Below are 23742 nucleotides of genomic sequence, written 5' to 3'. Positions count from 1 at the left end.
TTTCCTTCTTTTTCTGATATTAATCCAGATATCTGATTTCTTTCTGATGTTAAAAACACTGCAATGGAAGTTGATCAGACATCCGATCGATTGAAAGATATTTGATCGATGGATTTCTATCACTTCATTATCGGCAAACACACAAAATTGATGAGATTAAGAACTTTTACCTTCTGATGATGCTCTGCTCTGCAATGACTAAATTGATGTTATTGTAAAATACTACTACTACTGTAAAATCAACTTAATGATGCTGCTAAAAAAAATTTAGAAAACATAATGCCATTCGTAGATCCAAACAATGATGCACTATAAAATTAACTAAAAACATTGATGATCAGGAAAAAAAAACAGACATACATGCTAAAATGAATTAAATCTAATTTTCAGAAATGAGAAAAGGAAGAGGGAAGAAAGGAGAAGTAGAGAAAGAAGGATACACTTACAGACTTGGTTGGGAAGAGAGGTTGGAATCCTCTATCTTGCTTCAGCCATTGCCGGAATTCTCCACCGGAAAGAGGATGAGAAAAAGAGGGGAAAATAGGGAGAAGAAGAAGAAGAGGTAAGAAGAGGTGGAGAGGAAGGGGAAGAAGAGAAGGCTTAGGCAAGGAAGAGAAGACAAGCCTCTCTTCCTCCTACGTATGGTATTTATAATTTTGAAAGTTTTTTCATAAGTCCATCTTATTTCAAAGAACTCCATTTCAAAACCTCTCTTCAAAAAGTATTTACAAAACAACTCAAAGTGACTATGTTCTAGAAATTATAAAACTAAGTCTATTTTAAATCTAATTTTTTTATGATTTTCAAAAACTAAACTACTACAATTATGTCAAACACTAAAATAGGCATTAAAATGTAAAATAAAACTATTTTTCATGCATTTTCTATTTTTAAATCATTTTAGCACATTTACTCGAAACTAACATAAAATTGGGTTTTTAAATCATTTTCTCATGAAATCATGCATATTTTTATATGAAAAATCCCTAAAATATATGCATGATCAACCTGCCTACGAAGTTCTTCATTCTATGTAGGACTCATCCTTTAGTGTGGGTTGTGTGACAAAATCGTAGCTGGATGAAAATCTATATGGTGTTGCATATCTCTAAGTGGGGGTAATCTAGTTGGAAGCTCTTCAGGTTAAATGTCTTAGAATTCTTTCAACAATAGTGACACTCTAGGGTCGACATGTGAGAAACTAGACTCATTGGAAAGGACATCTGCAGACAATAAGAAATAACAAACCTTGGTCTGTTCTAAGGCTTCCTAAAGCTCATGTCTTGTTATGAATGCACTAGATAACTTAGCCTTAGGGGTTGTAGTCCTAGACAAAGTAAGGTGAAATTTGGGGTCAGTAGATGGAGAAGGAGATGTGGAAGAAGATGATGGAGATGAAGATAATGGTGGCAAATCCTTAAAAGACAATAGATGGATCTTCTTTCCCTCATATATAAACGAATAGGTATTAGTCTTACCCTTATGCATGACAGATCTATCATACTGTCAGGATTTCCCTAAGATCAAATGGATCACATCCATGAGAAGAACATCACACTAAACTTGATCAAAATTGGTGCTTCCTATCGTGAACTTGACCAGACACTATCAGTCGACCCAGACATCAACGCTCTTCTGGAGCCATGACATCTGATAGAGTCAAGGATATGATCTAGTGCCCAACTTCAATTTGGACATGACCTTAACAAAAATAACATTCTCGCAACAACCTGAGTCTATAATGAACTTACAAACCTTACCATTAAGGATATAAGCAAACTAAAAAATATGGATCCTAAATCATCTATCATTAAGCTCCTGATGAGAGGGTCCAAATACACTCTCTTCAAGATGAGTGTCTCTCCTCTATTGGGCAACAACAAACCCTCATCCTCAATCACCTCAATTTCCTCATCAACTTATTCATCCTCCATGTCGTATATAGGCTCAGACTCTGCATCAAATCCTGGATCTTCCTCCTCATGAGTACCCTCGGTAAATGCCTTTTCTCTATATTCAATGGACTTATGACTCGGTTTTCCATAAGTATAATACTTAATAGCGGAACATGAACTCGTCGGCCTAAATTAGGATGAACCTATCACACTATGGCTCGCTTACCTAGGTTAAAAAGTGGCATTAGGATGTCTATACTGTGGGGTAGACTTGCTAATGGTTGCACGACTAGCAGGCTTCACTGGCTAACCAACCCTAGCTGAAGTCCTTCTCTGCGATGACTTCTTCCATTGTCTAGCTCTCTAATGAACTTCAAATATAGACCAACATTCAACAAAATTCAGCATATCCTGTAGATGAAAACTCAAACCACCAATGTACTTGGACACTAATTGCTCTTCGCTCTCACGTATGTCATTCCTAGCAACTAGATTATTGAACTCTTCAGTATATTGGTCAACTGACTTCGTACCCTATTTGAGGTTTTGGTACCTCTAGTATAACTTTGTATGCTAATTAAGAGGTAGGAACAGAGCTCAAAGTTGTTGTTCCATATACCCTCAATGTTCGTTAGACACACGACCCTGATGTCTGCGAGTCTGCTTGAGCTGCCTCCACCAAGTTGCAACCCTACCCTTCAATCTAAGGGCCACTAAACTAACACACTTATTTTCAGGAACCTTCTTGAACTCAAGGATCTCTCTAACCTCACTAATCCAATCCAAGAACTCCTCAAGGGTACTAGATCTCTTAAACTCAGAGATTTCAAACTTAAGGCCAAACTCTAAATTAGATCCCCTAGATGGATTCATGTTTCTATCTGAATGTGAATGCCTATGAGTGTCAAACTCATTATCTGAATCATACATACTCATGTCATGACCTCCTCGGTATTCATGCATACTATGCTCAAATCAATGCTCTCCCCCCTGATAAATTCATCCATTCTTCTAGTTAATTTATCAACTTGTCATCGCAAGTCACGATTTTTCATACCTAAGATAGCGATTCTCATTTTCGAGGTTATGCTCACCTTGATCACGACTACCCTTTCGCCCAAACATGGCAAAACACCCAAAAGACACACTAGGATCAGAAAAGATCCAACTTGGGCTTTGATACCAATAATGGTTCAAACCGATATCACGGTCCACAATAGAAACCCTAAATCTAGTAAAATGTGAAAACATTTTTTTGAAAACTGAAATTGCTCATAGATAGATTTTGTTTTTGTTAGATTTTAGCTCAAAATAATTCAGAATTAGGGAAAATGCCTAACACAGAAAAGATGTGTGACAAAATAATCTTTTCAATGAATTCTAAACTGCCTAAAATGGATTTTTGGTTACAAACATATCAAATAAAAACTGAGATGGAAAATTCTATGAGAACATGGTACAGGGATAGACAAGCAACAGACTGTTCTCGACCCGTTTCAGAGACAATATGGATTGAATCTGTAATTGGTCCAAACATGAAAGTTTTAGATAAATTAGTTATCGTCCCAATGAAATAAAAATTAAAATTATTTAATTTAAGATGGTCCATATATGATTTAATCAATGAAGCGGGCTGAGAAGGACAAAATAGTCACTCGAGTGGCTATTCTTCCCGTTCTGCACTATTTTTGACAGTAATGACTTCAGAAATAGGGAATGGTCAAAACATGAAAGTTATGAGAAATTTCAGCAGCTTTCCAACAAGTGCAAGAAATCTATAAACCAATCAATATAGAGGACGATATGATTTGTTTACTGAAACTGAGTTGAAAGGAAATCCAAACCGAGAACAAACATAACCTTAAACAAACCAAAACTTAACTTATCCGGTTTTAGTTAGATGTTTAAGTTCAACCTGTAGAGAAAGCACTAATAATCTAGTTCTCCAATGAAACTAAATCCCTTCCTCCTTAACCTACTTCGGTTAGATAAACAATCACTTAACAAACAAGTAGATCATTCAATATACGATTACATGCATGCAACCTCATAAAAATCAAATCTTTTAAAAAATGAACTCAAGATTTAAGTAACAATCACCAAATCAGAAATATCAGAGTGATTACAACACTTAATAATCACAATCACCATAGCAACAATTTAGCAACTAGTCAAGTTTTTTTTTTTAGCCTAAACCGAATTCAACAAGGGTTATTCGAGTCAAACAAGCACTTCGGGTTCAACAACAAGAAGAGAGCAATGATGCAGTCCACAACTAGCACCAAGTATATTCAACAACACTTTGGGACATGAACAACAAGGGATCACTTGAATGGCAGCAGTAGTACTCCATGAACAACAATAACAAGTTCCCCGAACAAGGACACTGTCGAACAAGGTTGACACGAACCACCTTCACACAAACAATGGAAGCAAGAACACAAACCGACATCCCATGAACAAGATGAGTTTGACAGCAAGAACATGACCAGTAGGAAGTCATCAACGCTAACACCACTCAACAATGGTTTATAGAATTAAAAAACTCGACAGCAATGGCTCCAAACGACAGCCACTAGAGTCGACCTTCAACGGTGCACTTGGCTAGGGCTCATTCAAGGTGAGAACTCGATTTTCCTTTTCTTCTTCTTTTCAATTTTTTTTTTCAAATGACATGAGAGTTGATCCAACATTTTTCCATAAAGGATTTATAGGCAAGCATTTTCCAAAAAAGCTATGGTAAATGCCTAGCTCTTCTTTAGAGGTAGACTTAAAAGAAGGCCACCCTCCCTATTTGAAATTCAAAGAGAGGGAAGGTCAAAGGGTTTCCAATGACCCCCTAGACCAAAACTCAACTTCTGAGGGAGACTTAATGTGGGACTTAATGCATTTTGGATCTTTATTGACCCAAATCTAAAATTGGCCAATAAAGATCCAAAAATGGTAGTTTAGTTCCCATATTAAATCCAAATGCAAAAATTGGATCTTAAACCAAAATATAAATGGATCTAAAGCTGGATCAAAAAGAAAAAAATATTACTCTGGATCCCCATACACCCTCTAGTGCCACAAATAAATCCTGGCAAACACAATACATATCTGAATCCGTAGAATCAGGCACATAAAAAAATAAAACAAAAAAAATACAAGGGTGATTTCAAAAATCACAAAAATGAAACTAAAAAAAAAATAAATTCTAAGATGAATAAAACAAAAAATCTCAGAAAATAAAAAATTTGAAATAATCATTTTAATCTTGAGATCCGTTTGGACCTGAATTTGAATTGGATCTTCTTGAGTATCTCTTCCCAAAACTAGTATGTAGAGTTGGATTCACATCCAACTCTTATTCACTATGATGTTGATCTGGTGCTCTGCATCATAGAGCCTAAATGGATTCAAACTTGGTCATATGTTTGACTCAATTCAAAACCTTGGACTTTCCATACCCACCACACCAGGCAAAATCATTGACAGTTAGGAACATATCTGAAACACATAATCGGGGATATGTACTTGATGTTGAGACACAAATGTATCAGTATCTGCATGATATCTAACTGGAACAAGATATGGACCTTAAACTAATATTCAAATATGCCTTTAGATTTGCATGATCACACTCTTTTCTGTATTTGGATTTGGTCAATATTTTTTGCCCAATCTATGTTTGGATCTAGATCTCGTTTGACCTTTCTCTACCAAATTCAATACTAACCATAAAGTTTTGATCCAGATTAATCTCTACTGCGATGGATTGAGTTTGTAGTGGTCTTGGATTCTGATGAATTTGACCTGCTACTTAAAATCCTGGGAATGGATCTACCGTGCCCCGACCCTTATTTGACATGTTTGAATCAATGGAGAGATTTGCATCTTCAACAGTAAATGGGTCAGACGAGGTAGGCTAGGTTTGATTGAAACATGTCCAAGTCTAAAAGTAATTCTATCAATGGGACCCAGGTCTAGTAATGATATGTCTATCTAGGGCTCCCTCAGAACCTTAACACCAGACATTGGATCTGGGCCAGGTTTACTTTAAACAAATTTGGATTTGGCTATAAATCTTAAACCAAGATCTAAGTTTTCTTCCTACTAGGTCCATCTGACTGGCTTGTTAGTGTATGTAGCTTAGCTAATTATGGGACGAGTTTGATCTCAAGATCTTATTTTCTTAGGATTAATTTTCACAGAATGCAACAAAAGTTTCATAGATGTTTGCCACTGATGCCAACTCTCCTCCTTTGTCCATGCTTGGGACTAGGGATGTCAATGGGTTGGGTTTGGTTCAGACCCAGGTGAAACCAGACTTTGCCCCAATTTTTGGGTATGTTATCGGTTTTGAACCCGAGTCTAATCGGACACACCATAAGAGAAACCATGCCCGAACCCAATAAAAACTATATGAACCAAACCCAGGACATACCCAGTAAAATATTATTTTTTACCATTTTTACATTGAAAATCGTGGGTCTTAATCAGAACTTAGGTCAGGCTCAGGTCTGGTATAACATTTCACAAACTATACCCAAGTCCATATATTAATCAGACTTTTGGGTCCGAATACAGGTCTTCTTATTTATCACCATACCCAGACCCTAGGGTTTGGTATGGTCGTTGACAACCCGACTTGGGACATTAGCAAAGAAAAACCCATGAATGGTAGGGTCCAAAACGTCGATCACATAAAATCAAACTTGGGTTATTGAATTTGGACCGCAAAGAAACAAATGTGATATATAGTTGTTTATCTAATGTTCTTGTTGATGAGGTCAAAGGCATCCATGACAAATTTGAGCAATTCAAACGCTAAATCTCATAGCTTCATTTTTCTAATATCTAAGATTGTTTTTTAAGATAATCAAGTAGAGGTTATCGATACCTAAATCCTTATAGAGCTCACCAGTGAAAGGCACCCATACACCAGATGGGAGTTGAACCTAAGATGAAGGGTTTCAGCATAAATTCTCGGATCTTTGGCACAACTTGAAGACCGACATGAAAATACTGAAAAAACAATAAGCAGGATGATAAACTCAAATTCTCACTCTCTTGTCCACCAAGAGGTTGAGTATTCTATTTATAAGCATAAAAGAGTTTTACAATGTTTAGAATATACATTGAGAAGAGACTTGAGCCAAAGAAGATCAGATGCAGCACATGCGAGAGACTTGTACTCAGCTTCAATACTGGATCAAGCTACAATTCGTTGCTTGCAAGAATACCAAGAAACCAAATTAGAGCCCCAAAAAATGGCAAAGCCACTTGTAGTCATCAAGGTTGCCAGCCCAGTCAGCATCAGAGAAGGCGCTAAGCTGGAGAGAGGAAGATCGTGCGAAGAACAAACCATGTTAAATGGTATTCTTAAGATAATGAAGGATGTGTTTGACAATAGACCAGTGGGTAACCGTGGGCTGATGAATAAGCTGACAAACCTTGTTGACCGTAAAGGTAATGTCAGGTCGTGTGATAGTGAGATACTGAAGACCACCCATGATGCTCCAATATAAAGTAGAGTCATGAAAAAGAGGGGCATCATCTTTAGATAATCGAGTAGTGAAGCTCAGAGGAGTAGAGATCAGCTTCGTATAAGCCATAGAGCCACAACGAAGTAACATAAGTGCATATGTGCACTGATAGAGAAAAAGACCTGAGGAGGCATAATGAACTTTAATATCCAAAAAATAATTTAAGTGCCCAAGATCTTTGATGGAAAAGGCCAGACTGAGGCACTGAATCAACTGGCTAATAGAAATTGTAGAGCTGCTGGTGATGATGATATCATCAACATAAACCGGTAAATAAATAACCAAACCGCTATCTCAAAAAATAAATAACAAAACATCAGAAAGAGAGATACAAAATCCATGGGACAAAAGATAAGAGCTGAGACGCTGGTACCAAGTACATGACGCCTGTTTTAGACCATATAAGGCCCGATCCAGCTTGCATACATGCTAAGGATAAGAAAAGTCTTCAAAACCTGGAGGTTGTGCCACATAAACATCTTCAGAGAGGAGACCATTTAAAAAAATATTATTAAAATCTAAATGATGAATCAGTCAATCTGACGAAACCACAAGAGCAAGAACAATGCGGATGGTGGTGTGTTTCACAACTGGACTAAAAGTTTTAAAAAAAATCGATGCCTTCTTCTTCGTGAAAACTTTTAGTAATGAGACGAGCTTTGTAGCGAGTCACAGCGCCATCAACATGTCGTTTAATTTGAAAAACCCATTTAGAGCTAATGATATTATAATGAGGACGAGGAGGAATGAGGTGCCAAGTATGATTAAGTTGGAGTGCGTTAAACTCATCTTGCATGGCCATGCGCCATTTGGGGTCAAGATTAGCATGTTTAAACGAAGTAGGTTCGGGTGTGAGTAGAACAAAGCTAAAACAAGCAAGGGAGAAGGGATAACAGGTAGTGGTGAATGCACAGAGTTTAAGAGAGTTGGTCATAGAGCGAGTAATCATAGGGTGAGTATGGTCAGGCAGGCGACTAACAATGGGGTGAGGAAGAGGAGAACAAGAGGGCAATGGCGATGAAGAATTTGGCGGTTCAACAGCGAGAATGTGTCTCATAGGAGAGGAAAGACCAGGCGAGTCAAGAGAAATAGAGATATTCGGAGTAGGAAGAAGCGATTAATGTGAATAAAGAGGAGGCATGATGATGGTCTGAGAGAGACCCCATTCAAAAATATTAGGTGAGGAAGGACAAACAGAGTGAGGGATGACTCCAAAGATAGATTCATCAAAGTAAACATGGCGAGAAACATATGTACAATTGTGAGAGGGGTCAAAGCAGAGATAGCCCTTATGGCGAGAGGCATAGCCAAGAAAGGTATAGTGAGTAGTCTTGCGCTATAATTTAGAGGTATAATAGAGTATTAAAAGTAGATAGCAACGAGCACCAAAGACACATAGATGATGATAGTCAGTCGGTTTGTGAAAGCGAAGCTCGTACAAGGTCTTATGATTAACTACTAGGGTTGGAAGATGGTTGGTGATGTAAATGGCAGTGCGAAAAGCATCAACCAAGAAGGAATATGACATAGAGAAAGTATGTAACAGGCTAGTCCCGGTTTCAACGACATGCCGATGTCACTACAAGAAAAATGAGTATTAGCAACAAACGCTATCCATCGCTAATCCATCACAAAATACATCGCTAACGTGTTTAGCGATAACTTAGTGACAGATAGCGTCTGTCGCATAATCCTAGTCGCTAAACTGCGACAGAATTTATCTATCGCTAATTAGCGATGGATTAACGGTGGATCATGTCTGCCGCTAATCCATCGCTAAATAGAGATTAATTTGGTTATGCGACAAAATTTAATATGTTGTTAATCCATCGCTAAGCTGTGACAAGGGATACATATCCATCACTAATGTCCGTCGCCAATTTGGCGACGAACATTAGTGATGACTTAAATTCCATCGCAAACCATCAACTGATTTAAATTGATGATAGATTAGAGACATATATTATCCGTCGCTAATTTAAAAAAATATTATTTTTTTTTTTTGAAATATGAAACTCGAGAAAAAAATTTCGTTATACAATTCGTATAACCTGCTTATAAAAAACAAAGTACACATAAAAAATACATATATAGGTGAAACAAATTTAACACAAGTTCTAAGTTAAACAACTTTAACAACCAAATACAGTCCTTGCCAAGTTATAGTTAGTTATAAGTACGTCAAACAAATTAAACACATGAATCTAATCCTCACAAAGATTTGGGGCATCATCTTCTTCATTTTATCGATCTGCCCCTCCCTCCATGCCTCCATCAGCTCCTCTACGCTGATCATCTCCAGCATCCTACAAGAGAACCAAAATGTTAGTATTTTATAAACAAAATATAATAAAATAAATTATATGCAATGCACTTAATCTAATGCAAGAAAGTAAATGGCTGAATGACACATAGACTAGCAATAAACTGAAGGACATTAACAGAATTCAGTTATGTGTTCTAAGACTGGAAAAAAAATTTATACTGATTCAATCATGCAGATATGTGTTCTAAGGTTGTCAAAGAATGTCACAGTGATTCACGCATGCATATATGGTTTATAAGGCTATCAAATAAATGTGTTATGTATCACAATCATGCATATATGTGTTACAAGGCAGTCAAAAAACTTTCATAGTGATGAAATCATGCTAACATGTGTTCTAAGGTTGTCAAAAAACTTTCATAGTGATTCAATCATGCTCATATATGTTCTAAGGCAGTCAAATAACTTTTATATTGATTCAATCATGCATATATGTGTTCTAAGAAAAAATTTATAGTAATTCAATCATGTATATGTGTGTTCTAAGGCAGTAAAACAATTTCATAGTGATGAAAGCATGCTTGTATGTGTTCTAAGGTTGTCAAAAATCTTTCATAGTGATTCAATCATGCATATATGTGTTATAAGGCTGTCAAAAAACTTTTATATTGATTCAATTATGTATATATATGTTCTAAGGTTGTCAAAAAACTTTCATATTGATTCAATCATGCATATATGTGTTATAAGGCAGTAAAAAAACTTTCATATATGCTAATATCATGCTCATATGTGTTATAAGGCAGTAAAAAAACTTTCATAGTGATTCAATCATGCTCATATGTGTTCTAAGGCAGTCAAAAAACTTTATATGTGATTCAATCATGTTCTAAGGCAGTAAAATTTTTTTATAGTGATTCAATCATGCATATATGTGTTATAAGGCATTAAAAAAAATCATATATGCTAATATTAGGCTCATATGTGTTCTAAGGTTGTCATAATGATGAAAGCATGCTTGTATGTGTTCTAAGGTTGTCAAAAAACTTTCATAGTGATTTAATCATTCATATATGTGTTATAAGGCACTAAGAAAATTTTATAGTGATAAAAGCATGCATATATGTGTTGTAAGGTTGTAAAAAAACTTTCATAGTAATTCAATCATGCGTATATGTGTTATAAGGGTGTCATAAAAATTGTATAGTGAATCAATCATGCATATATGTGTTCTAAAGTTGTCAAAAAAACTCATAGTGAGGCAATCATGCATATATGTATTCAATCATGCATATACTAGCTTGAAATCTAACGACATGAAATAAATGACATGAATCTTTATACCTGACAGGCACCAGAGCTCATGTTGAATGCAGACGAAGTTCTCCTGTTCTGAAAAAAGTTGCACAACTTATTATGAACAATATTGGGAATGACTTTATTTAAAAAGTATTGTATGTTATCCTCAAGACGCTGACAGACACCGTCCCAAGACATAGCAGGGTCAATCAGACATTGGAAGTTGATGCTGGCGGGAGAACTCTGAGAGTCATGGCTGCAGGAGGCAACGATTGCTGTGGTGTTCATGTTACTCCCAAACCTGAATACTTGACCCTTTTTGGGTTCACCGGTTGCAGTCACCCATGCTACAGGATCAAAACGCGGATGCTGAGTTGAGTCATCGTCATATCGCTCTACCATTTGTTGCTCGTATGACTCCTATAAAGTAATGATTACAATATGAATTAATAATTAAGAATTACAATATTTATGATAACGTAATTCATGGTAACTTATATATTATAATATTTATTAATACAATAAATATATATCAATGTCGCTCTCACCTTTTCTGATACAAAATCTCTTGTGTTCTTTCGTTTATGTGTTTCAACAAACACATCTTTGTAAGGCACAATGTCTCCTTTTTCTGCTTCCTGCAATGTTAAATAATAAAAAAATTAATTAATAAGTATGAAAAAATACTTACAAATTAAAATCCGAACTCCAAAAATAAGAATACTTCTATTTTCATACATTAAAATCATGCTCAGCATGATCTCCAAACTCCATCAAAGCAGTCTTAGATATCCACAACTAAGTGAGTGTGTGAACAGAAAAGTGTTGCATTTAAGAAATTAAATAACATGAAATGAAACCAGAGAACCCGACATGTAGTTAAATATGGATTTGTACATGAAAAAAAAGTCATGCATCAAAGTAGAGATGTCATATTTCAGTTTCCAAGCAGGTAATATAAAATAACCCAGAGTAATATAAAAATAACTGCACTCGCATTGAAGTAGACTTCAAGTCTCCAAGGCAAGATTATGAACAGAAACAGTAAGGCAGGGGGGGTTCGCCCCCTGCTGGGAAACCAAAGGAGGCAAGGGCTTTGCCCCCTGGTGGGAAAAACAAAAGGAGTAGGGAGAGCTCTGCCCCATGCCAGAAGACACATAAAAGCAGGGGGCAAAGCCCTCTGCCGGAAGACAAAACCGAAGACATGGGGTTTCGCCCCCTACCAAAAAAAACAAAAAAAGGCAGGGGGGCGATAGGGCTCGACCCCTGCCCACATGCCGAGAAAAAGAAGGGGAGGCAGAAAGGGCTTTGCCTCCGTCGGCCTACCAACCAGAGGCAAGCAGGGGGGTCCTGCCACCCTACCAACCAAAACACAAGGGCCCCTCGGGAGCCCTTCCTCAAGCCGGATGAAAAAATCGAAGGAAGGGGCCGAGGCCCCTGCCAACGGAAAAGAGAGAGGGCAACAAGGGTTTGGCCCCTACCGGCCATTCGACCCGACGCAGACGGCAACCCTGCCGCCTGTCGAAGGAAGAAGGTCGAAGAAGACGAAGGAGAAGAAGGCCAAAGAAAAAATGGGGAAGGGGTTACTTGAGGAGAGGAACATAATGAGAGGTGTGGTGATGCTCGCCGGAGCAACGACGACGACTGTTGGTAATCGGATGGGGCTCGGGGTTTTGTCGACGGCAACCAGAAGGGTTTGAGGGAGATGTCACCGAGGAAAAGAGGTCCTCGACCGAGGGAAGCTCCTAGAGAGTGAAGTTAGAGAGGGACGACGACGGGGAGATCGTCGGCGCAGTCGCCGATGGCCGCTGAGGAAATGAGAGGAGACACAGAGAGGGGGGATTCTCAGGGTCGTCGGGGTGTCTGCTAGGCACAGAGAGGAGGAGGTGGCCGAGGCGGTTGCCAAAGAGTGGTAGGTGGCCAGGGCAAGCAGCGCGGGTGAGAGAGAGAGAGCAGAGTTAATTTTGTGCCATAGATGGGCATTTTACATCGAAAATTAGCGATGGATTTGTGACAGAACAATTCCATCGTCAACACCAACGCTACTTAGCAACGGATTCACGACAGAATTTTTCCATCGTAAATACTGACGCTAATTAGCGACGGAGAAGCAACGAAAAAAGTCATCTCTCATCCATCGCTAAGTTGCGACATAGTTTGCGATGGATATAATTTCATCACTAATTCGTCGCTAATTAGAGACAGATTTGGCAATAGAATTGTTCTGTTGCAAATCTCGCAACTAAATCAAATTTTAGGGACGACTCATTTTTTCTCGCTAATCCATCGCAAAATTGTGATGGATTATTTTTGTCGCTAATTGACGTTTTTCTTGTAGTGTGTTTGTGTTCAATGAGCCCGTTTTGTTTTGGGATATGAGGGCATAAAAACCGATGAACTATGCCATGGTCTTGTAAAAAATTTTCAAAATCATGACTGATAAATTTGCCTCCATTATTAGTTTGAAAAGCATAGATAGGGAGTTGAAGTTTCTTTTCAATGACATGCTTGAAATACTTAAATCATTCAAACACTTGAGACTTAGCATGCAATGGAAAGAACCATGAAAAATAAGAAAAATCATCCACTATGTGAAGATAAAAGAAAAATCCTTCACATGAAGAGACTGGAGCAGGCCTCCAGACATCGGTGTGAAAAAGTTCAAGTGGGGATAACGTAGAAGAAAAAGAGTGACCAAAAGAAAGTTTGTGAGCTTTGCCAACACGACAACTTTCACATACTTTTATTTTGTTATTTTTATTAACAGAAATAACATGACTAGAGTTTAAGTAAGAAATTATCTTCTTATTCGTGTGTCCAAGACGTTGGTGCCATATATCAAAAGATGTCACTTTGCCTAGATATGCCGCCACTTGCATATGATCATCAGATTTGATTGGGTAGAGTCTCGTGCTAGATTTTGGTCCCTTGAGATAAATCTTGCCTGTTCGACAATCATTGACAAGGAATTCAAAAGGAGTGAATTAAAAAATACAATCATTATCTTTAGTAAATTGGCTCACAGATAAAAGGTTCTTCATGATAGCAGGGACATGAAGACCATTATAGTAATAATGGACCGATTCCATTTTGTTTGCAGGAACAAAGAGAAACAAATTTATTTTATACCCTATAAGTACCAATATACAATGGGCAGTGTCGATCACATTTTTTTTATAAGTGAATCCCTTAAATACTTTATCATTTGAAGGATCTGGTCCCTCTGCAAAACGAGCTTCTTATTTTTTATTTGGTTGCACTTATCCCTTATGTCATCTCTATTGTTATAACCCATGTAGAATCTCATTAATGCAGGTTGTTTTGATTAAATCTAAAGTCATAGATGGATTCAACATGGTCAATTTAATCAGAATCAACCCTTGGATTGCATTTTTTAAAAATAAAATGATTTTTTATATTAAGAGCCATGAGATTACCAGTGTGAGAGATGGAAAGTATCTTACCATTACCAACCATTATTTGCTCACCCCTATGATATTGTGATTTATTGAAGAATTGCTGGTCATCCATAGTTAAGTGATTCGTGGCACCAGTATCAGGATACCAATAATAGTTAGTAGATTGCTGAAGAGACATGGCAGAGAAGGTTTTAGGGATATCCCAACAAGTTTTAGCAATATGTCTATGTTTTTCACAATATTGACAAGTGACTGCCCCACAACCACCTTCAGTTTGGGACACAGTGTTGCTATTAGACGTGCTTGGAGAGAAATTTCTCCCTTGTTCCCTACCATAGCCTCAATAAAAATTGCGGCTATGACCTCGACCCCTGAAGGTAGTTTGCTAAGGTTCGGGTGTTTTAGGAGTCTTAGCATGAATTAGAAGCACATGTTTTTCTTGATTAAGAAGCAGATCATGTAGATTTGTGAATGTATACAACGCCGAATTGGTGGTGACAGAGGTCACAAAGCTTTCATACTTGAGAGGAAGGTCATTTAAAGTTATTTGAACTAATTCTTCATCTTCTACGGGGTGATTGGAGGCGCAAGAGAGTTAGCTACGAACGTTATGCGGTCTAGATAAGACATAATATCCATACTTTCTTTCTTAATAAAAGTCAGGTATTTCTTCAAAATCATGAGGAGTCTCAAAGGAGATTGAGATCCATATGTTTTTTTAGGACAAGTCATGATTCGAGTTTAGATCTCCACAATAATTAGTTGTCTTGATTTAATTTTATCGAGACAAGGCTGACGATAACATTCCACTAGGTCATATGAGAGGGAAGAGACGGTGAGGAAGCCATTGAAATCTCGTTGGATCATGATAGCTCTGATACCATGAAAAAATAATAAGCATGATAATAAACTCGATTTCTCACTTTCTTGTCCACCGAGAGGTCAAGTATTCTATTTATAAGCATAACAAAGTTTTACAATGTTTAGAATACATAGTTCTAGAATGTCGACTTACACAGCTAGATAGAATAACAAAAAAACTAAAGATAGCAAATGACAACAATTATCATTTTTGATAACTCTATCAAAAACAATAATATCTGATTATCAATTATACGGTTGGCTCATGATATTTCTGATTGAGTCTGATTCCTTGTAACCTCATTTGAGTTATCCAGAACATGTTTAGCGTCTTTGGTTTCTGAGAACACATTACCAGTGGGAGTCGTAACCGTATGAGCATTATCCTTATCAAATACATGGATCTATAATCCTCAGTTATCAAATCCGATACCTTGGGTTCGAAATCGGAGGCATTCAACTGCACCCTGAATTCTTCTGTGGGGCTTGGGATTTATGAGTCCTAGGAGGATCAGTTATGTTGGTTACATAATTGCGATCCCAGCAATGGGCGTCGCCTTGTCTTTGCTGTGCCCAAATGTTCTCTCTGTGGGTGTTCAATGCACATGGTTTTGTCGGGAGTGGTTGCTTCATGCTGATCAGGAATAGAATCACTAATGTAAGGCAAGCAACACTTGGGAACATAAAATTGACCCATTACTTGTTCACCTCTTCAAAACCTCCTTCACAATATTGTCATTGGTGTTTGGGGTGATGGATTTAAACATATCATATGGGCATCACATGCTCCTAATGTCTAGTTGGTGATTAAACACTGGTATCTATCAGACATATGATCTTATAATTATTTTTTATCAACCGATTTCTTTTTTTAAATTTTTTTTTATAAGTTAAAAGAATTTCATGATTTCTTTCATGTTTTTTATGTAGAGTGAATGAATTATGCTTTTGACAGGAAGAAAAAAGGAAAGATGTTATCCTCAGAAAGTAACTGGTGGTGCCTTTAGGACTACCAATGGGTTGTGGGCTTGTCTGAGTTTCCTGACCTGACCTAACTCAGATATCCGGATATGGGCATGACAAGTGCCAAATCAAATGTTATTTGGGTCAACCTAAAGCCAACCTGAGTTGTGATTTTTGTTGGATTTCTGACCTGACCCAAATGACCTGAATGTTTCTTATACAAATTCTTTTTAAATTATGCGGGTTGGATTTGGGATTCGATTTTCTCAACCCAAATATAGTCCGAACCCAACCTACGTGCTTGTTATGAGACCTATTGACAGCCACAATTGGCGTTTTTTTTTTCAACTTTTTATAACAAGGAGAAACCATCAGTTTGGCTTGGACATCTTGTTATGAGCCCTGAGATGCCCACATTGACTGTGATCTTGTTTTGGCCATGTCCAATGTGTAAAACTCCATGAGTATGCTCCGTCTGCCATCAGGGGTAATTTCCTTGCGGCAACCTCAATATTAAACTCTTTACATCCTTCAACTTGAATGTTTTACCTAAATTAAAATTTGGTGATGAAAGAAATGATCTCAGAAGCTCACACTCACAAACATAATCACAGGAAAAAGGACACCCTTCTTTACGTCTTCTATTCATGAGGCGAGGTTGAGTTGGCCCATACAATATTTTGGGTGAGATCACGGCCAGCTTCGTCAACCTAGCCATGTGTGAGGAGCCCTTGTGGGCCTCTATGCCAACTTCACCAACTAAAAATTAAGTAGAAATTACTTCACGTAGACTCGTCAACATAATGTGGACCCCCCCCCCCCCCCCTCCATATGAAGAAATTGATACTCTGTCTTTTTTGTTTGTTTGTGGATCCTGCAGTAGTGGGTTTATCCAATTATATACATGAGACAAACCCTTGGATTATTTTTTTTCAAACAGTATTATCTTGAGTTTTAGATTGCTTAAAATTTATGATGATGAAAGGTCTCTTTTTCAACATCATAACATGGCCGTGGCCTACAATGTTGTCCTTTTACATATTGATAGCTTGTTCAACAATGTGGCAATTCTCTTCTCTTTTCCATTTGGAACTTTTCTTTTTCTTTTTATGGGTATTTTAATGGAGAAGTTTACTGTTCTTTCTGCTCATATTTCCTTATTTCCATCCCTTGAAATCAGTCTGGACGGCAGTTATTTTTTTAATGTACATAGGATTTGTCTCTCTCTCTCTCTCTCTCTCAAATATATATACTTGACAGCCAAATCTTATCGTATGATAATATTTTATTAGGTAAAAGTCATGTCATTTCACAAAACATGTTGAACAACCCACGGAATTCTCATCCTATGGGCAAATTATATACTTCTAAATATTATATATTAACTATAAGCAATGTGATTATGCATAGTTCATATGGCACAATAAACCAGCTTTTCACGTAAAAGCTTTCATAGCGAGAAGGTATGAATGAATTCAAGTATGTATAAAAAGTGATTGGTGGTGAGAAAAACTGGAAACCACTTGTGCCAGTATGACACTTCTCCACCATGATGATCTGATGTTTGTTTCATTCAATGTGGGAAAGGATTGCATCTTAAGATGCGATTGTAAGCCTCAATCTAAAGAACTGGGGTATGATTTGAATTTCTCAGTTTAAGATCCATGGATCTTAGATCAGGGAGCGATCTCTAGCAGTTTAAGATCCTTGGATCTTAGATCAGGGTTGCAACAAAAAAGGATGTCTCTCCAAATTGGGACTTGATCATGAAACCGCTCGAGATGCTTTTCTAGAATTATTAATGTCCAAGCTATCGTGTCCAAAAAGGATAAGAGAATAATGGACCCCAAATTTTGTATCATTCTCATTTTGTCAACAAGCGTCTATTGTGTAGTTAATTTTTACACACCAGCTAGCTAGTTGGTGATTCTTCTTTCACAATTTTCTTTTCTTCATCCTTTAAGCAAGTTTTGCAATGAAAGAGAGAGAGAGTTCTGCTAGGGAAAAAGCTTTTGAACACCTCTCGGTAACAGGACAACCGACAGATTGGTTGTAGAGAGAGAGAGACGAATCAAAGATATCAACATTACGACCGGTTCAACAGCCGTTGAAACCGACAAACAAGACAAACAAGACAAAGAACACATAAGCCAAAAATAGATATAAAATACAGATAAAAACCGAGGCGATCAGTCTGGATCCGGGGGAGGCCTTAGCGGCAAGTGGCGTTGAAGATCCGGAAGGCATATGCGTAACGATGCGTATACATCCGCCAAAATATAATTTACTAACTTGTTGAAATTAACCGGGGTCTGCCTGAAAATAGCATTGTTGCGCGACATCCAAACGGCCTACCAGGAAGAGAGCAACCAAGTTCTCCAAATGATCCGCCAACTTTTACATCTACGAACTGGTTGGGGTCCCCACAAGAGGTCTACAGCGAAAGACTCCTGGCGCACGGACACGACTGGTTTATTCCAGGTAACCTTAAAGATATCTTGAAAGACCTGACATTCCCAGAATAGGTGCAACGCAGATTCCTCGGCCCTCTCGCAGAGAACACATTTACTCACAATACAGAAACCTATAGACTTGAGGAAGCTATCCGTCTGCACCCGATCATGCAAAATAAGCCAAGCAAGGAAGCGCGTTCTCGGAGGAGGACCTTTGCCCCAGATAATTCTCATATGAAACCGATTCACACCTGCCGGAAGGAGAGAAAGGTAGGTATCTTTAGTGCGGACGGAGCCATTCGGGGTGATCGCTCTACAAAGGAACTGGCTCTGAGCGACGTCATCGCCCTCACCACCCCCACACAGCAGACCAAGCTTGAATCCACGATCTCCGCAGATGCGAAATGGGCGACCTAATTGCGTGCTGACCCCCAAACAAAGACTCCACTGATCCATATTTAGCCTGAAGGAAATTCGCACAAGGGGACCCTGATTGATGTGCAAGCCAACTTTGCTTAACAACCAGAACAATACTTCTTAACCTAGGGTCTGAAATCCCCAAACCCCCTCTATTCTGCGGTAGCCTTATCGTTTCCCAACCCACAAGGTGACGTTTTTTATTGTTACCTTGCCCAGACCACAGAAACCTGGTCAATACTCTCGAGAGCTTCTTATTTATCCCCACAGGCATAAGGAACATAGACATAATAAATTCTGGCATCGCATTTAAAACATGCTTGATGAGAGTAAGTCTGCCGGCAATCGAGAGGTAGGAGGCTTGCCAAGTCGAAATTTTAGTCTGAACCTTTTGGAGAGTGGCGTTCCAAGCAACTGATGGAATCCGTGAGAGCTGAAGCGGCAGACCAAGGTAGGAGAAGAAATTATCCGAAGTGGCACACTGAAAGATCTTCTGCCCAATGGCCTGCATATGCGGAGGAACATTTATCATGGACATGCAACACTTATCATTGTTTAGCGAGAGGCCCGACATCGATAGGAAGAAGAGGATGATGAGCCTGACTCTTAACATCTGTTCGATGGATCCAACGCCGAACACAATCATATCATCTGCGTAAGTAAGAATATTGCTCTGAAACTCCTGAACTCCTAGTGGCTTAATAAAACCACACCCCACAGCCCTCTTGAGCAAGACTACAATGCCTTCAGAAACGACGTTAAAAAGCAGAGGGGACAAGGGGCATCCTTGCCGAATACCACGCCCAACCTTGAACTGCTTACCACAGGCCCCATTAATCTGAATTTGGGATTGTGCATTAGTGACCAACTCACGCACCCAGCTAGAGAAGCGCCGACCAAATCCAAAGTTCTCCAACATGTGAAAGAGAAAAGGCTAGTGCACCGAGTCATACGCTTTGTGGAAGTCAAGTTTAAGAGTAAAGAACGGCCTCCCACTGGACTTCATAGAGTGAACCACCTCTGTGGCCAAAATAAATGAATGTTGCAGCCGTCTATGGGGAATGAAGGCAAATTGAGCATCTGAAAAGATCTGATTAGCGACAGATCGCATCCTGGTAGCCAATACCTTGGCGATCATCCGATAGATTCCCCCTAAGACCGAGATAAAACGATACCGCGCTATGTCCACCGACGTAGCATCTTTCGGAATAAGAGATACAATGGCCAGATGATAGATAGATGGTAACCGACTGTTGCGGTGGAACTCAGCGAACATACTCAGAATATCACCCTTAACACACGTCCAAAAGGTGCGATAGAAGTCCACAGGATAACCATCAAAACCAGAGGCTTTCCACCCGGACAAAGCTGTAACTGCCGCAAATATTTCCTCTTCTGAAAAGGGCACTTGTAAAGACTTGGATAACGCATGGTCGAAGCAACGAATGAAGTTCGTACCCATCGACCCACCAGCCGAGAGGTTTCTGGCATAAAGCTTGATGAAGAAATCAGTCACCGCTGGTAGAACCTGATCCCCATAGTGGTAAACACCTTCAATGCATATGGAAGGGATGGCATGCCTACGATGCCTATGAGAGGCAACAGAGTGAAAAAAGCGAGTATTTTCGTCACCCGCTTTAAGCCAAATAGCACGAGACCGCTGCCTCCACCGGATCTCCTCTTTCATGCGCCACGACCGTAAAAGCAGAGTCAGCTCTGCAGATCTAGCATTCAGGCAGGCAATACCTGAGTTCGACATGGAGGCTGAGTCTGAGAGAGACAGGTGGATCGACGACAGCTCACGCTCCCAATCCTCTATATGCTGAAATTTACTGATATGCCTCGAGATAAGCCATGATTTAATTGCTCGAGCCAAGCGGCGACACTTAACCACACAACGAGTAGCCGCCCTAGCTGCGGTGCATGAGCCACACCAAGATAGACGGACTACAGACTCAAAATCTGGCTCCGTGATCCACCATTGCTCAAATCTGAATTTGATGTGGCGGGAAAAACCATGCCCCCATCGGATGACCAACTGACTATGGTCAGAGACAGATGGAGGGAGAAGACAACAAGAGAGGTCATGTAGCGAGGCCAGCAGAACAGGAGAGACGAGAACACGGTCAAGCAAGCGGTAGCATGGGCGAGCGCGACGATTGGACCAAGAGAAAGCTTCACCATGATGCGGAACAGAATACAGTTGGTTCGATTGAATGAAACTTTGGAACCCAAGCATAGAAGCCGAGCAGGAGATGGGATTACTCGAGTCGGAGGAGGACAACAGACAGTTGAAATCACCCATGATGAGGTGCTGGTCCCCGAAAGACAGAAGGATCCTATTCAGGTCCTCCCAAAACTCCTCTCGATGGCTCGGGCGGTGCGGACCGTACACCATGGTGACCACTGCTGGCATCGGCTTAGCTGGAAGGGGAATGGCGACGGATAGAGAAAACGTGCCTTCATCCAGCTGGTAGACTCCAAGGGACGGCCTCCCAAGGACAAGGATACCACCTGCAAATAGCAACGATGGCTTGAAGAAAGAAACTGCGTCACGCCAGATCTCAGATACTACTGAGCGACAAACCTCTGCCATCTTGGTTTCACAAATAGCGACAAGATCAGGGTTTTCCTGTCGGATCCAACTAGCAAGGAACATGCGTTTTGGGGGGCAATTCAAGCCCCTGATATTCTAGCATAAAATCTTCATGTCAAGAAATCAGGAAATCCCCGCGGAGAGCGGATCCGCGCCGAACGCCTTGGAGATACCCCAACCTGAGATGCAGAGACCTTCGAAGACCGTCGCCTACCCCTAAGTGAGGCACCCTCTCACCCCGACCGAGAGCTCGCTCCGATCGTCGACGAGGATAGCGTGGAGACTGGAGGAGGATCAGAAGCACCAACGTCCACCAACGACAAATCCTCGAAGATAGCAGCGAACGACTCCTCCATCATGACAGAGATGTTGTGTAATTGCAACTGAGAGAGCGATAGATGAAGACGCTGAGCTGCTACGTCCACTGAACAACCCAAAAAAGAATATAGGTGGTTGCATTGAGAATACTGATCGACCACTGAAGACGCTTGCTGAACGGAAGGAACATCTTGCCCACCGAAACCTGACTCCCTGAGTGGATGTAGCACGATAGGAGATGAGTGTGGTCCAACTGTTGCGAAGGAAGGGGGTGTAGGGATGAAACTGCATGGAATTCGACATAACGGATAGGGGCAGCAACAATCACCGATAGCTGACACCACGAACGAGGACCCCTGTACGAGCAAGCAACGTATACTAGGCGGGGCCAGATCACCATGCAGACGCCGATAGGAAATCCCCACAGATACTACACATGTCGAGACCTGAGTCGATGACCGAGGCAAGCACACCCGACCAGAGCAAACCCCGATAGAAGGAGAGACGCCAAAGCCCCTAGCCCTAGAAGCCACCGAGACGCCAAGGCCCAGAGCTCTCGTTGCCACTAAAAGCAAGGATGCATCGCACCAATCAACCAGTCTCGGATCCCTCAAAAACCAGTTGGGGGGCAATCACCCCCGCAAACGAGCCCACTGCCTCGAGACAACTCATCAATAGGGAGTGAAACAAAAGGATGATAGTCGCAAACACCACCCCCCAGACATGCCCCAGCTGCCCAAGCACCTCGGGGCGGCCCCCAAAGGCACCAATCCATACCGGCTCTCTAGTCCCTCAAAAGATAGGCGACGAAATCTGACAACAGCATGGGAACTGAACGGGGCAGATAAAAACTGCATGCAGGCCCCAAGAAAGGCTGGATAGTACGCTGCAACATATAAGCCGACACACGAAACAGAGGACCATCATGGAAAAGACCCACGGGCGATATAGCCTTGAAAGACGAGCGGATAGCGTTCCGCGACCCCTCAGAGATCTCAGCTTGGCATGAGAGCCTAGCAACGACCGAAGACGGCGCCACCAAGGCCAAAGATAGCAACGACCCTCGAGCGACGCTAAACCCACACACCCTCCCATTGCAAGAACACCTAGCACGAGGGCGAGGGAAAGCGAAGGGGCAACCCACCATTCTCCTGGCCTCAAAGATGCCTCGGGTAACAGAGAAAGGGTTAGCAAAGGAAAAAAGACGCCTGCTAGGAGAGCTCATAACACCCTCAAATCCCACTGAGCACCTAGGCGACCTCCCAAACTTGCAAGAAACACAGAAAGGAGATCCCGAACATCCGGCGGCGTCACACGATGGCGCAAAGACATGCAAAGTATCGCATGATCCAGGTGGACCGAATTGTGCTAGATGATCACCTTGCCGGACCCGACTCGAACCAAGCATAAATCGCTTACCCGTGAACGACAGCGGGCATGACAGCGGCATACGCGTTGGCAGAGAGAGAGAGAGAGAGTATGTTCCCCCAATTACTATTGTCAGGAATAGGCATATGGGGACTTGATCCTCCACATAACAGGACAACTTAGCCTTTGATCTCAACTGACAAGAGTAGTGAGCCCGTATGCTCTTCTGTTCTTTCAACAAGCTATATGCCCATGGATATCGAAGTCATCAGCACTTGGTGACACTCACGAACCCCTCCGAACACACGAGGGGAGCCCTCATGAGTATGTGCTCAAATAATTGGATGGACCAAGATAAT

The sequence above is a fragment of the Nuphar pumila genome, chromosome 5, assembly GCF_984573655.1.
Source record: "Nuphar pumila chromosome 5, dmNupPumi1.hap1.1, whole genome shotgun sequence".
Classification (NCBI taxonomy): Eukaryota; Viridiplantae; Streptophyta; class Magnoliopsida; order Nymphaeales; family Nymphaeaceae; genus Nuphar; species Nuphar pumila.
This window is presented reverse-complemented; position numbering follows the sequence as displayed.